We start from the raw sequence: 18,472 nt of genomic DNA, 5'->3' as shown, positions 1-18,472 counted from the left end.
ATGTATATATATATATGTTGTTAAGTGCCGTCGAGTCAGTTCCGGCCCATAGCGACCCTGTATAGGGTTTCCGAGGAACAGCTAGTGGGTTTGAACCACTGACCTTGCAGTTCAAACTGACCTTGTGGTCAAGTGCTTATCCTATGACACCAAACACACACCTATTTATGCATAAAAATGTAAATTTTCAATGCTGTATGCGTAGAATTTCATAAGGAGCTCTGGTATAGTAGTGGTTACAAGTCGGCCTGCTAACCTCAAGGACAGCAGTTCTAAAATGCCAGCTGTTCTGCAGGAGAAAGATGAAGCTTTCTGCTCCCATAAAGATTTACAGCCTGGGAACCCTATGCAGGGTCACTATGAGTCAGAAATAACTCCACAACACACCACTACCATCACCATACTGATTTGTAACCTATTTTCACTTAGAATGTATTATGTCATTTTATAGCAACAAATATTCTATATATCCCATTTATTATACTGTAAATTATTTAAGTGTTCTATTATTACACTCTATTACTATCATTTGGACTCCAGATATGGCTCTGTTGGATCAGCTCTGGGCTGCAAACCACAAGGCCTGAAGTTCAAACTCACCAACCACTCCTTGGAAACCCTATACAGGGTTGCTATGAGTAGGGTATGACTCAATGGCACTTAACGACAGCAACACTTACTTTTCTTGCATTTTCCTGGTCGTAAATGCTATGATAAATGTAGTGAAATATTTTGCAGATGTATGATTATATTCTTAGAGTACCTTACTAAAAGGGTTTTCAAACAATACGGGTCTCTTGAAGACTTTTGAAATAAAATGCCACATTGTATTCCATGAAGGCTGTGCAAATGTACCTTGTTAACCACATTACTTAAAAATGAGTATTTCACTGAAATTTCCCCAATGCTAACTATTTTGGTGTCTTTTAAGAAAACCTTTGCCAATCTAATAAATAGAAAATGGCCGTTTATTGTTTTCTTAATCTGCATCGTGCATATACTTTTTTAAAGGTCTATTTACAGGCATTCTGTTCTGGCTTTTCCAAGCCTGCTAGTCTACAGATAGCGCTGGGGAATGCAGTTCTGGCTGACCTAGCCTGGCTCTTGCTCATCCTCCTGTTTTCATGATTCTTCCTTACAAGGTGAACAATGCCTGTGTTCATACCCTCAAGTTGAATGGCTGAAGAAAGGTAAATTCTCCCCTACAATATTCCTGACCAGGCAAAAAAGATCATCTAAAGTTCCATTATGGATAAGTCAACTGAGATGGTAAAAGTTTCTGTCAGAGAGTCTCCCAATGTAGATTCATTGCCACACACAATGAAAAGTTACTTCCAGCCAATCAGATATATGGTTTAGAGAACAGATGACTACCGCTGCCAACAGACAGGAGCACGCTTCATTAACAATCCTGGCATCATCATGCTAAAGAGATACATTGAAAGTCTTGTTCTCACTGGCAGAGAAATTATGAAGTCTATTTGGTATCTTCTGAGCTGGCCAATTTCTCTATTGTAACACAACACCTGCTGGATCCAATAATCTAAGAAAGGCTGAAAAGAAAGAAGAAAGTCACATTCCCAAGTTCCTTACCTGTTATAGAGTTGATGTTGTTGTTGTTGTTAGGTGCCATCAAGTCGGTACCAACTCATAGCGACCTATGCACAACAGAACGAAACACTGCTCGATCCTGATCTAACCTCACAATTTAGCCCACACTTGAGCCCACTGACGTTGCCACTTGGCCAATCCATCTCACTGGGGGTCTTCCTCTTCTTCTCTGACCCTCCACCTTACCAAACTTGATATCCCTCTCCAGTGATTGGTCCCTCCTGACAATATGTCCGAAGTATGAGAGACAAAATCTGACCATCCTGGCCTCCAAAGAGCACTCTAGCTCTACTTCTTCCAGCACAGATCTGTTGGTTCTTTTGGCAGCCAATGGCAATTTCAATATTCTCCTCAGACACCATAATTCAAATGCATCAATTTTTTTTTTTTTTTTTTTTTTTTTTTGATCTTCCTTATTCACTTTCACATGCATATGAGGTTACTGAAAATACCATGGCTTGGGTCAGGCACACCTTAGTCCTCTAGCTGACATCTTTGCTCTTCAACACTTTAAAAAGGTCATGCGTAGCAGATTTGCATAATGCAATACATCATTTGATTTATTGGCTGCTGCTTCCATGAGTGTTGATGGTTGATCCTAGAAAAATGAAGTCTTTCATAAGTTCGATCTTTTCTCCACTGATAAGAGTGTTGTTTATTGGCCCAGCGGTAAGGATTTTTATCTTCTTTTCATTGAGATGCAATCCATACTGAAGACAATGTTCTTTAATTTTCATCAGTAAGTACTTTAATTCCTCTTCACTTTCGGCAAATAAGGTTGTATCATCTGCATATCACAGGTTGTTAATGAGTCTTCCTCCAATCCTGATGCCATGTTTTTCATTTTAGATTTGTGTCCCCAAAAAATGTGTTGGAATCTTAACCTGTATCCTTGTGGGTGTCATCCTATTTGAAATAGAGTTTTCTTTATTAGTTCATTAGACCATTCCCAAATAGGGAGGGATCTAAATCTAATCACTTCTGGGTTGTAAAAAAAGCAGATTAGATACAGACATACACACAAGAGAGAAAAGACAGACATCATGTGAGGATCAACTATAAGGAACCAAAGAATGAATGGAAGTACCTAAAAGGAACAAATTAGCATGACCAAGACCCTCATTTGGACTGTGAGGAAATAATTTTCTGGTTTTTAAAGTCATTAACTTGTAGTATTTCTACTACAATGGTAGTAGGTAACTAAGCCAGAGTGCTCCTTGGAGGCCAGGATGGCTAAGCTTTGTCTCTCATACTTTGTACATATTGTCAGGAGAGAACAGTCACTGGAGAAGGATGTCATGCTGGGTAAAATGGAGGGTCAGAGAAAAAGAGGAAGACCCCCAATGAGATGGATCAGCTAGGTTGCATCATTGATGGCATCAAGCGTGGCAAATGTGGTGGGGTTGGCCCAGGATCAGGCATTGTTTCGTTCTGCTGTGCATGGGGTTGCTATGAGTCGGTTCCGACTCGATGGCACCTGACAACAACAACAAGAAGCAAAGCAAAGATTAACATATAAGCCAGAATCAGGAGACTTAATTTGTTTGCCAGGGCCAATGAGAGCTCCCATAGAATTTTCAAGTCAGCCACGTGAGAAGAGGTCCTGTACTTGAACAATGCCTTATAAACTGTAGTTGTGAGGCCATGCACAAGTTATCACCTCCTCTAAGAATTCATTTTCTTTAACCTCTAAACTAAAATTTGTGTTATTTGTTGTTAGGTGCCCTCCAGTCAGTTCTGACTACAGCAAACGCTACACACAACAGACACTGCCCAGTCTTGCACCATTCTCACAATTGTCCCTCCTGATAATATGTCAGACATATGAGAGACAAAGTCTTCTAAAGATCATTCTGCCTTTACTTTTTCAAACACAGATGTGTTTGTTCTTTTGCCAGTTCATGGTACTTGTAATATTCTTTCCTCACATGATTCAGATGCATCTATTCTTCTATGATCTTCCTAATTCACTGTCCAACTTTCACAGGCAAATGAGGAGACTGAATATACCATCACTTTGCTCCTGAAACTTTAAAGAGGTCTTGTGCAGATTTGCTTAATGCGATATGTCATTTGATTTCTTGATAGTGAATCCAAGCAAAATGAAGTCTTTAACAACTTCAACCTTTTCTCTGTTTATCATGATATTTACTGATCCAGTTATGAGGAATTTTGTTTTCTCTACATTGAGGTGCAATCCATATTGAACAATGTATTCTTGATCTTCATCAGTAAATATTTTAAGTCTTTTTCACTTTCAGCAAGCAAGGCTGTATCATCTGCATAATACAGATTGTTAATGAGTCTTCACATTAAAATGGTTGTTTTTAAGTGTTGTACAATCGGTTCCGGTTCCGACTCATAGAAACCTTATATAGGCTTTAAATCTTCATGGAAGCCAAAAGCTTCGTCTTTCTCTTGTGGAGCGGCTGATGGGCTCTAACCATGAGCCTTGAGGTTTGCAGTCCAGTGTTGATAGTATGGTGTCACCATGCTCCCCAAACTAAAATTAAGGATAACTTTTTCATAGTATTTTCAGGAGAGAATAAATGTAATTTTGTACAGAAAACATGTAACACACATCCAGTTACATTTCTCTCCTCTGTTAGTATCCTCCCTCATCCCTATAATGGTCTTACTCAGACATTTATTAAACATGTATTAGAGTTTCCAACCATGAAATTTACTCTATTTCTATCCACCTTCTGTCCCATCCTTAATGTTTCCATCATCCTGAAAACTAGTCAAAATTTTCTAATATTCCCCCTTTTTTTTCTCAATGGTAAGTCAAGCTTGATCTTTCCTAATGAATTTATCCTTTGAAAGGAAAGACTTTCAGTTTTAGGACATTGCCTGGCATGTAGGATAGCCAGTAAGTGTTGTAGTTGTGGTTCTGGTTGAACATTATTCTGTCAGTTCCAACTCAGACTGAATTCATACTGAACTTCTGAGGCTGTAAATCTTTATGAGAGCAAAAAAGCCTCTTCCTCCTCCTGGAGAGCGTCCAATAGATTCCAAATGCTGACCTCGCAGTTAGCAGGCCAACTAGTAACCCACTATGATACTAGGGCTCCTTACTATAAATGTAGTTATTGACAGTATTATTACCCAGCATGCTAGCATTATAATTAAACTCGTTTTCTTTACTGCATTCAGTAAGAGTTAGTATAATGAATCATGTTGTTATTGTTAGGTACTACCGAGTATGTTCCTACCCAAATGAAGCATGTCCAATCTTGTGAGTTCCTCACAATCAGTCTTATGTTTGAGCCCATTGTTGCAGCCACTGTGTCAGTCTGTCTCACTGAGGTTCTTCTTTTTCGCTGAGCCTCTACATTACTAAACATGATGGTTTTTCTCCAGGGACTGGTCCCGCCTGATAGCATATCCAAAGTACATGAGATGAAGTGTCAGCATGCTGATTTCTAAGGAGCATTCTGGTTATACTTCTTCCAATACAAATTTGTTCATTCTTCTTGGAGTCCACAATGTATTTTAATATTCTTCACCAATACCATATTTTAATGGCATAAATTATAATCTAGACTTCCTTATTCAGTGCCCAGTTCTCACAGACATATGAGATGATAAAAAATAGTATGACCTGGGCCAGGCTTATTCCTCAAAATGGCATCTTTGCTTTTAATACTGTAAAGAGGTCTGTATCATCTGCGTATTACAGATTGCTATTGAGGCTTCCAGTTAAAATGGTTGTTGTTAAGTGGGCTTTTACAGCAGATTTACCCAATGTATTATCATTTGACTTCTTGGCTGTTGATCCCATGAGCATTAATTGTGGACTCAAGTAAAATGAAATCCTTGACAATTTCATCTTTCTATATTCATCAAGACATTGCTTATTGGACCAGTTGTGAGGATTTTTGTTTTCATTATGCTGAGGTATAATCCATATTGAAGTCTGTAGCCTTTGATCTTCATCAGTAAGTGACCAAGAGGCAATCATTTGAACAGAACAAGGGGATACTGAGTAGTTTAAAATCAGGAAAGTTACCTCTCGGTCTGTATACAGTATCAGCATGAGTACAATTAAGTGTTTTGGTATTTCCATTCTTCGTAATATTTGTTCCTACTTCCTGTGTGATTCAATGTTTTGTCCTTAGAATCCTTCAATATTTCAACCTAAGCCTTAGCATTTTTTTTTTTTTAATTAAATGTTTTTATTTTGCATTGAGTGAAAGTTTACAGGGCACATCATCAGCTTCACATTCAACCATTCATATAGCTTGTTTCATTACATTGATTATTATCCCCTCCATATATCATCAGTTTACAGTGTTTCTCTCTATCCTCTTTAGCTTTTTTTTTTGGATGGGGGGGGACTTGCCTTTTTGGAATTTACAGTCTCGGCTTTTAGGGAAGGTTTTTACATTTGTCTGTGGATATCCAGGGCTCATGTATGAGATTACTAACAAGCATTACTGAATAATCAGATGAGGGACAGTTTGCTATGTCTACTAGGTGGTAAGCCTTAGCTTTTTGTTCAATTTTTTCAACTTGATAAATGCTGACTGTGTTCTTCCCTTTTACTTTTCTTACTTCCCTTTTGATTTTCATTGAACATTAATTATAATACTTTGCTTTGCCTCCTTGAATTGCCCTTTGAAATACCTGTTCAATTCTTTTATTTCAGTTTTTCCATGCACTATAGCTAGTCTATATTCAAGAGCAAATTTCAGAATCTCTTCTGACACCCATTTTGGCCCTTTATTTCTTTTTTATCTGTTATAATGACCCTTTGCTTACTTCATGTATAACGCCTTTGATGTTATTCCACAACTTGTGTGACTTTTGGTCATTAGTATTCAATTTATCAAATCTGTTCTTGAAATGGTTTCTAAATTCGTGAGATAGACTCAAGGTTTTGATTTTCTTCAGCTTCAACCTGAACTTGCATGTGAGCCGTTGATGGTCTATTTTGCAGTTGCTCCCCAAACTTGTTTTGCTTGATGATATTGAGATTTTCTGTTGTCTCTTTCCACAGATGTAGTTTATTTGATTCTGTGTGTTCCATCTGGTAAAGTCCTTGTGTGTAGTTGCCATTTATGTCGTTTAAAAATATATATATATTTTCAGTGAGTAAGTTGTTGATGTTGCTAAATTCAATCATGTGATCTCCAGCATCATTTATATCATCAAGGTCATATTTCCAGGTGCTTATTTTCTTTGTTTCCAATAGTTAGTCATATTTTTCCTACATGAACAACTGAAATAAGAATGTCTGGGACAACTAGACCTCTTTGATGTGTGTATGTGGAGAGAAGTAAGGGAAATAACTTTTTTTTTGATTCTAGGATACCATGGGCCAAGAAAAAAGTTTGAAGACAAGAGACTCAGCAACAGAGCAGGGGAAATGTTAATAAAAACCAAGGATACTGCCCTTGGTTTTTACTGTCTTCAGGTCTCATCTTAGCACTCTATTCACCTGGAAGAGGTAGAGAAGCCATCAGAGATGCCTGTTGTTGTTGTTATCTGCCATTAAGTTAGCCTCTGATTCACGGTAACCCTACACACAATGGAATGAAATACTACCGAGTCCTGCACTAGACTCATGATCAATTGCAGTTAAATAATAGTTTTCATTGGCTACACTTTGCAGGTAAATCAATAGGTCTTACTTTATAGTTCTTCTAAGTCTCGAAGCTCTGCTGAAACCTCTTCAGCATCGTAGCCCAAGCCTCCACTGAAAAATTGGTAGTTGCTGTATATGAGATGCATTGACCAGGAATCAAACCCAAGTCTCCCTCATTGAAGGCAAGAAATCTACCAGTGAACCACCGATGCCTGTCTCAGAGATATCTAAGACCCATAAATAAGAAAAGCACTAATCTAAGGACACAGGACCACCAACAACAGCGGTAGCCATTAAGTCTGAAGTGGGTTGACTGACTAGAAAATCCTTGTCAACTATCTTGGGAAAGTCCTGGTTGATGTTAAACAGTTAAAGCTCACCTTCTTGTGTCTCACATATTAGGTCAGAACTATTGGATTCCCAACAAGAAGGGCAGGAAGTTCTATTAAAAGAAGCAAGTGTGTTGGTGGAAGCTAGTACAAGTTTACCTGGCTCATTATGCAAGGTTGTCAGGGATGTTTTGAAGTCAAGGGAGATATAGAGTCAGGATATAGAGCAGAGAGTTGGTCCCATAGGAATATCAAACTAGATGAATTATGTAGAGACTGCAATGGAAAAAAGGTGGTGAAAAGTAGCAAAAGAGATGGAAACCCCAAATAAGAGAAAGTTCAGGATTGAAAGTTATATACACTGTTAGCTAGGGCATTTGTTTTCTTCATCAGGGAAGCATGCTTTTGAGCTTCATTGGTGATGGTGGTTATGTGCCGTAGAGTATGTTCCAACTCATAGCAACCCTGTATAGGGTTTCCAAGGCTGAAAGCATCATCTTTTCTCCCAGAGAATGGCTGGTAATTTCAAATTGCTGACATTGTAGTTACCAGCCCGATTCATAACCACTACACTACCAGAGCTCTTTGAGTTTCATTAGGGAGGCAGTACAGTGGGGGTTGATGTGCCAGACAGCAAAGTTGTTTTAACTGAGAGGTCGGCAGTTCAAGCTCACCAGTCTCTCCTCGGAAACCCTATACAGGGTCACTATGGGTCGGAACCTACTTGATGGCACTTAACAACAACAACAACAACAGTAGTCAAATGGGTAGGACAGTTGTCTCTGAAAGCAGACTGCGGAAGTTCGTATTCCAGCTCTGCTACTCATTTGTCATCTGGGAAAATTATTTACATTCTGTACCTCAATTTCTTCACATATAACCTATTGTCATCGAATTGATTCCAACTCATAGCAACTCAATAGAACAGAGTAGAACTCAACAGGATTTTCAAGTACTCAACAGGGTTTCCAATGCTGAAATTGTTATGAAAGAAGATTGCCACAATTTTTCTCTCACAGAGAGACTGATGGGTTTGAATTGCCAACCATTTGGTTAGTAGTTGAGAGCTTAACTATAGTGCCACTAGGGCTCCTTCACATATAAAATAGGGCTTTCTGTTCCCACAAAGATGTACAACCTTCAGAAACCTTACACAGTTCGCTATGAATGAGAACCAACTCATTGGCACTTAACAACAACATTAAATCAGGTAACACAGGTATATTAATCCTGTTAGGGCTCTACTATATTTGCTGGTGTTAAGTGCCATCAAGTCGGTTCTGATTCACAGCGACCCTACGTAGGGTTTCTGAGGAGCAGTTGGTGGGTTTGAACCACCAACTTGTGGTTAGCAATCCAGTGCTAGTCCTACAGCATCACACCAGGATGATTAAATAAAGTAACACAGGTAAAGTACTTAGAATAATGCCAGGTATATAGCAAGTACTCAGTAGGTGTTATTATTATTGATGTTATTATATATATCATTGCCTTGTTCTACTTCACATATTCCTCTCAAGATTCTTTACTATAAGCAAAGAGGAATAATAGTTCATTAAAAACAAGATTTCAGATTTTATCCTTGTTAATATCAGTCTTGCCATCCAACTCTCTCTTTTAAATATATATTGATATTGCCATTTTGATAGTTTATAAAAATAATAAATACCAATGTTGAGCACCTATGCTATACTAGATATATAATCTTCATAATAAATCTAAGAAGAAGACATTATTAGCAGAAGTGAGCAAGCTATGAACTGCAGTCAGTGGTTCTACTGGAACGGTCTCACCATTCATTTATAAATTGTCTATTTCTTCATTTGGTTACAATGATAGAGTAGTTGAAACTGAGACAGCATGGACAGCAAGGACTAAAAATTCAGTCTCTGGCTGTTTGCTGATTCCTGTTCTAAGTGAACAAAGAGACTTTTTCAGAGAAATCAACCTCATGTCTAGCATCATACACTGCAGACAAGAGATTCAAACCAAGTCTGCCTGACTTCAGGTTCTCATCACCATTATACATTCTCCAAGGTATTGGTCTTGATGCAGAGGCCAAGAGAAAGTCTCCTGGACTTGATGGAATGCACAGAGGGAGCTCTGACCATCTATTAGTCCTCGAAACATCTGACATCAGGTCCATGAGTCAACAGCATTTCCCGCCATTGCCACCCATCAGATAGTCTGGCTTATTTCCAATCATCTTGTCAAATGCCAGGCAACCCACAATGAATTCACAGCACATACTTCCCTTATGTGCACTTAAGTGCTCCAACAGTGCAGGACTCTCTTTTTGGTGTTAAACCAAGCAAAGTAATTCCTATTCATGCTTCTCCTTCTATAGCCAATAGAGAGGTTTGGAGATGGTTTGGGGATGATAAACAACATTTTTCACTTTCACATGAGTATACCTATGCATGTGTGCAAAGAGGAAAGAGCAAGAAGGAGCTAGATTGATCCTCATTAGGTCCCAAAGTGGTCATCCCAGCTAACATTAACTTTAGACGAGATTTTTCAGGGGAGTCCCTGAGTAGAACTCATAGTTAACACACAGCTAGCTAATAGACTAGAGTTTCAGGTTAATCCAGAGGTAGTGTGAAAGAAAGTCCTGGTGATCTATTTCCAAAAATATCAGCCATTGAAAACTTTATGAAATACAGTTCTACTCTGGCCCACATGTGATAACTTTATGAAAACTATTGTTTTGGGTTAACGTTTTTGTGGGGTCTTTTAAAGAATTGTGTGAAGAGCTCACTAAAACACAGATTCATGGGTTCCACCCCCAGAATTTCTGATTCAATAGATGGTGGTGGTTGGTTGTGTGCTGTGGAGTCAGTTCCTACTCATAGTGACCCTGTATAGGGTTCCCAAGGCTGTCAATCTTTACAGGAGCAGAAAGCCTCATCTTTCTCCTGAGGAACCACTGGTAGTTTCAAACTGCTGACCTTTAGATTAGCAGCCCAACTCATAACCACTACACTACCAGTGACCCTTGATTCAGTAGCTAGTACACCAAGATATGTATTTCTAACTATCTCACAGGTGACTCAGTCACAGTTTGTATAGCGCTGGCTCTGGCCAGGCACACTGCCTATGAACTAAACAAGCCACTGTACCTTCCTGAGCTTTACCTTCCTCTTCTGTAAAATGGAGCTAACAAGCTAATATTCAGTGGAGGAAGAAACTAATGTACAAATTGTTTTAATACTTATTAATAGTGAAAATTATGATTTCCTGAGCAACTACTCAACTCTGTGCCAAATAGTGTGCTACCCACTTTATATCACATATTATCTCTGATCCTCATAAGAAGCCAACAGGGGAGATATGATCACCATTTGACAGACAAAGGCCTTAATGTTCCTAAGAAGTGCCTGTCCAAGATCCATATCTACTAAGTAAAGAACTGCAATTCAAACCCAAATATGAATATTACGAAGTATGTTTTAAATTCCTAAATAGGCATATGAGTTTTCCTTGCCCTGATTGAAATTGCTCAAGTGGTAACTGGTAGCCAGCATACAGGCTCCGGCTGAGATTGTGACTATAGGTAACAGCTACAGCCTTCAGCTACCAGAGTGAAGATGACTCCCCCACTTGCCCTCTGAGGCTGATGCTATTTGATGGAGTGCTTGAAACCAGCGATTACCCACTCTTGAAAGCAATCATTTCATTCTTCATCCTTCAATGACCTGCAGCAGGGGTGCCTACAGCTGAGAGAGCTTGTGGCTAGGGGTGGAAAAAAAAAAAAAGAAAGAAACTTTCAAAATCCAGGGAGCTCAAATGAATACCTCTTGAGAAAATATATTTCAGAATTAAATGTTTAATGCTGGGTTTTCATTTCGTAACAGGAATGGGCTGGGAAACAAGTGCCAAAGAGCTGGAGGAAACTCACAGCGACCCTCGCCAATAACAGAAAATTATTTGTTGCTTCCCAAAGTGGTATTTGAGCCCAGCGGGCTGCACTTCAGATGTGACTAGATAATGGCTGTGGAACACACCTCTCTAATGGAGTTGTCACACAGGCACTGCTGAGCAGCCTGAGTTGCTGATTCGAAAAGCTCCACAACTGCCAGGCTCTGGCTTGTGCCCTTCTGGTCCAAGATGGAAGGTGACCCTGACTGCTGTTGCAGACACATGGGGGAGGGGAAGCATTAGCCATAGTTGCCAGGAAGAATTGCCCCTCTGATGTGAAACATGGGAAATCAGAGAATAAAACCAAACTGCGACTGGCAAAGGCAGAGGCAGAGACTTGGTCCACTTGTGGAGACCTTGTGTGTGTTCCCTGCAATTGGAAAATGACACCATCAGCAATCCACCCCTATTACCTTTTGTAATCCTGGGGAAACCTATATATGAAATCCCTGACAAGGGAAGAGAATGAATATCAATTTCCTATTGGGCTGGAATAAATTACCAGATATTTAGTGGCTGGAAACAGCACACAGTTACTGTACAGTACTGGAAATCTGAAGTCCAAAATGGGCTGCCTGCTTTCTGGAGGCTCCACTTCTGTGATTTTTTTCCATCGTGTGGTGCTGTCGGTTAATGTGCTGGTCTGTAAAGTCAGTTTGAACCGCAAGGTCAATGGTTCAAGCTCACCAGATGCTCCTCAGAAACCTTACACAGGGTTACTATTGGTCGGAACCAACTCCATGGCGCTTAACAACAGCAACAAAAAGTCATCACATTCCTTGGCTCATGGTCCCTTCTGTCTTGAACATCAGCAATCTCATCACTCTGGCTGCATTTTCATCATCACACTTTCTCCTCCTACTTTCCTGCCTTCCAAGGAGCTCTGGTAGCATAGTGCTGACGAATAGGGCTGCTAACCTTAGGAAGCAGTTCTAAACTACCAGCTGTTCCGCAGAAGAAAGATGAGGCTTTCTGCTCCCGTAAAGATTTACAGCCTCGGACACCCTGTATATGAGTCAGAACCAACTCCACGGCACATAAAAACAACTCTCCTGTCTCCCATTATAAGGATCTTTGTGATTAAATTAGACTCATTAGAATAATGTAGGATGATCCCCCATCTCCTGACCCTTAATTGGGTCACATATACAAAGTTGTTTTTGCTATGTGAGGTAACATACACAGGTTCCAGGCTCTAGGCTTTAGGATGTGCACAAATTTTAGGGAGGACATTTTGTACCTACCAAGAACAAGACTGATAAAATGAATGTTATATATTATAATGTATTTAGATACATATATTCTAAAATTATAACCAACTCCCTATCTTCAAAGAGAGAATAACATCTAAATAACTATATGTAACACCATCTCCTCTGATCCAAAATGACTCCACTCTTTGTTGTACACAGCTGAAGTTTTTCTCTTGGGATTCTGAATGCTCCAAGGTGTTAACAGCTGTAGAAGATTGAGGAATCAACCTTAATACTGCAAGCCAGTGAGATGGAGGAGAAAGTAAAAACTGGGTCTTCAACTCTCCCCAACTAAAGCTTCTCATTGGTCAGACTTTCCTCCTTGTTTTGCCCCTAGTAATTCACATTTCCATTTCAGTTTTAGGCTCATTTACTATTCTGTCTCTGAAAGACACAAGAAGCAGTTTTGTTTTAGGCACAAATTTTAAAGAGCCCTATTCTCTCTTAAGAAATAAAGATGAAAAAGTAAGTGACTAGCACAGAATATAATTGATATTTACACATAACCTCCTGGTCTTATTCATAAATCTCTCAGGCTGCTTTTGATATTTCAGATGTTGTGGCATTTGGGATCTGTTGCCTATTTCTGATTATTGGGTTCAAGTGTTGACAATAAACATGCTACATGGTTCTTATAAAGTTTAAATGTGGAAATATGTGGGTGGGTGATTTTTAAATTGATATATAAAGAGTAGCAGTGCCTGGTAGTCTGTTGTAGTAGCAATAGTAGAATTAGTTGTATTCATAGTTGTTAGTATATAGCAGAAGGGAAAAGTATTTTAACAGCTGGCACAGAGTTGCTTTTAGGGTATTATGGGTAGGCTAAGTACTATAAAAAGACAAGGAAACAAAGAGACGAATTGTTCATCTTGAACTTAAGAGAGAGCGGAGAAAATGGAAGGGGAGAGCAAGGCAGGGAACTGACAAATACAGCAGATGTTGATAGTCAATAGAGAAAGATGGCCATCAAGGAATTCACAATGGTGAGAGGATCAAGAGACTTCTACTAAAAATGACACCAAATGTACATTTCAAAACGGTTTGTAGTGCTGTGATACAAACTCTCTTCGTTCCACAACACTTTTAATAAGATCCACTACACTCACCTATGCACTATTTGGATGCCATTGGGGTGGGTCAGGGAGTCTCAAGAAAATGGACTGAGTGCCATGCTTGGGTAGGCTTAAAGGCAGGACAAGAGAACAGCCTTGGAAGGAAGAGGCTGGGGTCAGCCAGTGCAGCAACTTAGAGTCAGAAGTGTCCATGAGAAACACAACTCTAGAACAATAAGAGACTACGGGGTCATGGGGGATGCAGGAAGGGCAATGAATTTCTCATAAGGATGTGAGTTTAGGATCCTAAATATATATATATTTAGTTCAAAAGAGTGGGTAATCCTAGCAGATATCTGGGTTACATTTATATCAATAATGTGACACTCCCTCCCCAGATCTACTTAAGTATTAGGGCATCCCTTGATCATTCATTCATTTTCAAGCATACTGAAATTATGAAAACATTCTAACACTGGGAAAGACACATGATTTTTCATCTCTCATCTTCCTGCTTTCCCCTTGCCTCTTTAGCTAGGTAAGTGTCTTCTAAAAATGCCACAACTCCTCATTGGAGGTTCTGCTCCCATTAAAGGGACAAAACTTCAAAGAAAGCCATTCAGGGATCAAGACCCGTGCAACAGAGCGCACTGAGCATAGAAATTGGACCACAAGTATCTTCTTCCTTGAAACTGCTGTGAGGTGAAAATCTAACTAGCAGGAAAGTATATCCAAAGTTATATTTCATTCATGGTTCTGCATAACAGGTAAATTAGAATTACTGTCAGTTTACAAACAGGAATTATAAAACCATTAAAATCTCAAAACAAAGTAGAAAATGTAAAATTCTAACATATGTGTGCAAAGCCTTATTGTCTTACAAGCAAAGCCTTACTTTCTTACAAACAAAGTTAACTAGTGGTGATACCACTGGTTGTAATACTCTGTATTCAATCTGCATTGAGGAACCCTGGTGGTGCTGTATGATAAGCACCAGACTGCTAACTACAAGATCGACAATTCAAACCCACCAATGGTTCCACAAGAGAAAGCTGAAGTTTTCTACTTCTGTAGAACTTTACAGCCTCAGAAACTCTACAAAGGTTGCTATGAATCAGAATTGATTCAATGACAGTGTTTGAGAGGGTGGCATGGGGATTCAGGGTTTCAACTTCCTAGTCTAAAACCAAAGAATACTTTGGGTGATATTCTGGTATCAGTTTGTACTGCTTGCAAGAACTCTTTTTAACTCTTTTTAAATTTGGTGAGTTTGTTGTTAAACACAGTCATAATTTTAAATGTTGTTGTAGTTGCTGAAAGTTGGTTTCAACTCACAACAACCTTATATAGGTTTCTGAGGAGCAGCTGGTGGGTTTGACCTGCCAATCTTGCATTTAGCAGTCTAACAACAAAGCCAATAAAAACTCAAAACTTCCTATTTATTTTGCACATCTTAATGTTATATATATGGGAGTCCTGGTGTGGTGCTGTGGGTTAATGCCCTGCAAAGTCAGTTTGAACCACAAGATGGGCAGTTGAAGCTCACCACTTGCTCCTTGGAAACCCTATACAGGGTCACTATGGATCGGAACCAACTCAAAAGTACTTAACATAAACAACAACAAAATGTTATGTATTCCATTTAGGTCACTTATATACTGTACTTATAAGGTGAAAACACTATATAGTGGTATTGCTGTACATCATCTTATCAGTCAACAAATGTTCAATGAAGCAACCACTAACTTGTAGTTTTAGCCAATGAACATTCTATAAGCATTCTTAACATGGTATGTTGTAACCTTTCAACAAGATGTCACTGGATGCAGAGTTAGGAAGGGATGTACAGTAGCACACTGACAACCACCACTCATCTGTAAGTTTGTCATGTGGTGGTGACTTGTATGTTGCTTTGATGTCAAAAGCTGTGCCACCAGTATTTCAGAAACCAGCAGGGTCACCTATAATAGGCAGGTTTTTGTAGAACTTCTAAACTAAGACAGACTTGAAGGAGGACCTGTGATCCCCTTCTGAAATGCGTGGCCACTAGAAACCTTGTGAGTAACAGTGGAACATTGTCTGATGTCCTGCTAGAAGATGAGCCCTTCAGGTTTGAAGGTGCTCAAAATATGACTGTGAAGAAGCTGTCTCTTCAAAGTAGAATTGACCTTTATGATATGGATGGAGACAAGCTTTCAGGTCCTACATTTGATGATGTGGTACAATTCCAAATAAGAAGAAACAGCTGCAAACATCCATTAATAATCACATTGTGGAATGTACAACATATGAATCTAGGAAAACTGGCAGTCATCAGAAATGAAATTGAACTCATATAAAGATCAGTATCCTAAGGCATTAGTGAGCTGAAATGAACTGGTGTCGGCCATTTTGAATCAGACAATCATCATATGATCTACTACATTGACAAAGACAAATTGAAGAATCACATAGCATACATTGTTTAAAAGAACATTTCAAGATCTATCCTGAAGTACAATGCTGTCAATAATAGGGAAATATCCTATTTTTCCTACAAAGAAGACAAGTTAATATGACTATTACTAAACCTTATGCACCAATCACTATAACCAAGGGTGAGAAAATTGAAAGTTTTTACCAACATGTGCAGTCTCAAATTAATCAAACATGCTATCAAGATGCATTGATAATTACTGGTGACTGGAATGTGAAAGTAGGAAACAAAGTAGGGTAAATAATCTGAATATATGACCTTGGCTAGATCAACAGTACTAGAGATAGAGTGATAGAATTTTTCAAGACCAACGACATTGAAAATACCTCTTTTCAACAGACAGTTACTATACATGTGATCCTCACCAGATGGAATACATAGAAATCAAATCAACTACATCTGTGGAAAGAGATAATAGAGAATCTCAGTATCATAAATCAGACAAAGGGTGGGGATGACCGCAGAACAGATTATCAGTTGCCCATATGCAAGTTAAAGTTGAAGCTGAAAAAAATCATTTAAAAATCCACAAGTGCCAAAATATCACCCAGAATATGTTGTTGTTGTTGTCAGGTGCCATCAAGTCGGAACCGACTCATAGCGACCCCATGCACAGCAGAATGAAACAATGTCCGATCCTGGGCCAACCTCACTACCGCTGCCACACTTGAGTCCATCAATGATGCCACCTGGCTGATCCATCTCGTTGGGGGTCTTCCTCTTTTTCTCTGAGCCTCCACCTTACCCAGCATGACAACCTTCTCCAACGATTGTTTCCTCCAGACAATATGTCCAAAGTAGGAGAAACAAAGCTTAGCCATCCTGGCCTCCAAGGAGCACTCTGGCTGCACTTCTTCCAAAACAGATCTATTGGTTCTTTTGGCAGTCCATGGCACTTTCAGTATTCTCCTCCAACACCACAACTCAAAGGCATCAATTCTTCTACGATCTTCCTTATTCACTGTCCAGCTTTCGCATCCATATGAGGCTATTGAAAACACAATGGCCTGGGTCAGGCGCACCTTAGTCCTCAAGCTGACATCTCTGTTCTTCAATACTTTAAAAAGTTCCTGTGCAGCAGATTTGCCCAGTGCAATACGTTGTCTGATCTCTTGACTGCTGCTTCTGTGAGTGTTGATAGTTGATCCAAGAAGAATGAAGTCCTTGACAACTTCAATCTTTTCTCCATTGATAAGAATGTTGTTTATTGGTCCAGTGGTCAGTGTGTTCAGTGTGTTAAATGTATTGTTGAGGTGATCTCTAAATTCAGGTGAGATATATTCAGGGTTCCACAGCCTCTGCTATTCATAGAGTTAGCAGAGGCTGTAGAACCCTGAATATATTTCACCTGAGTTTAGAGATCACCTCAACAATAGATTTAACACACTGAACACTAATGACTGAATAGCAGACAAGTTGAGGAAAAAACATCATACTTGAAGAAATGAAAAGTTCACTAAAAAGACAGAAAAAAAAAAAAAAAAAGACCAAAATGGATGTCAGAAGAGACTGAAACTTGCTCTTGAACAGAAAGAAGCTAAAGCGTCTGGAAAAAAATGATAACGTAAAAGAGTTGAACAGAATACTTAAAAAGTAGTTCAAGAAGACAAAGTATTATAATGAAATGTGCAAGGGCTTGGAGTTGGAAAACCAAATAGAAAGAACACACTCAGCATTTCTAAAGCTGAATAATTTTTGAGAGAAAACCTTCAAGCCTCGATATGCCATACTGAAAGTTTCTACAGACAAAATATTTAATGATGCAGAAAACATCACAAGAAAATGGAAGGAATACAGTCACTGTATCCAAAAGAAGAGATTGACATTCAACCATTTCAGTAGGTAGTGAATGATCAAGAATTGATGATATTTCAGGAAGATGTTCAAGCTGTTCTGAAGGCATTGTCGCCAAAAAACAAACCTCCAGTAATGGACAGAATATCAACATAAATGTTTCAACAAGTGCTGGAGGTGCTCACTTGTCTCTGCCAAGGAACCTGGAAGACGGTTACCCAGTCAACTGAAAGGTGATCCAATAGAATATGGAAATTATGGAACAATATCATTAATATCACACATAAATAAAATTTTATTTAAAATAATCCCAAAACAGTTGCAGCAGTACATTGACAAGAAGCTGCCAGAAATACAAGTTGTATTAAGAAGAAGTTGTGGAACATAGACTATCATTGTTGAGTTCAGATTGATCTTAGCTGAGAGCCCAGAATATAGAAATATGCCTA

The sequence above is a fragment of the Chrysochloris asiatica genome, unplaced genomic scaffold (genome assembly GCF_000296735.1).
Source record: "Chrysochloris asiatica unplaced genomic scaffold, ChrAsi1.0 scaffold00072, whole genome shotgun sequence".
NCBI classification, from domain to species: domain Eukaryota; kingdom Metazoa; phylum Chordata; class Mammalia; order Afrosoricida; family Chrysochloridae; genus Chrysochloris; species Chrysochloris asiatica.
The sequence above is the reverse complement of the archived record's forward strand: the minus strand, read 5'-3'. Positions refer to the sequence as shown.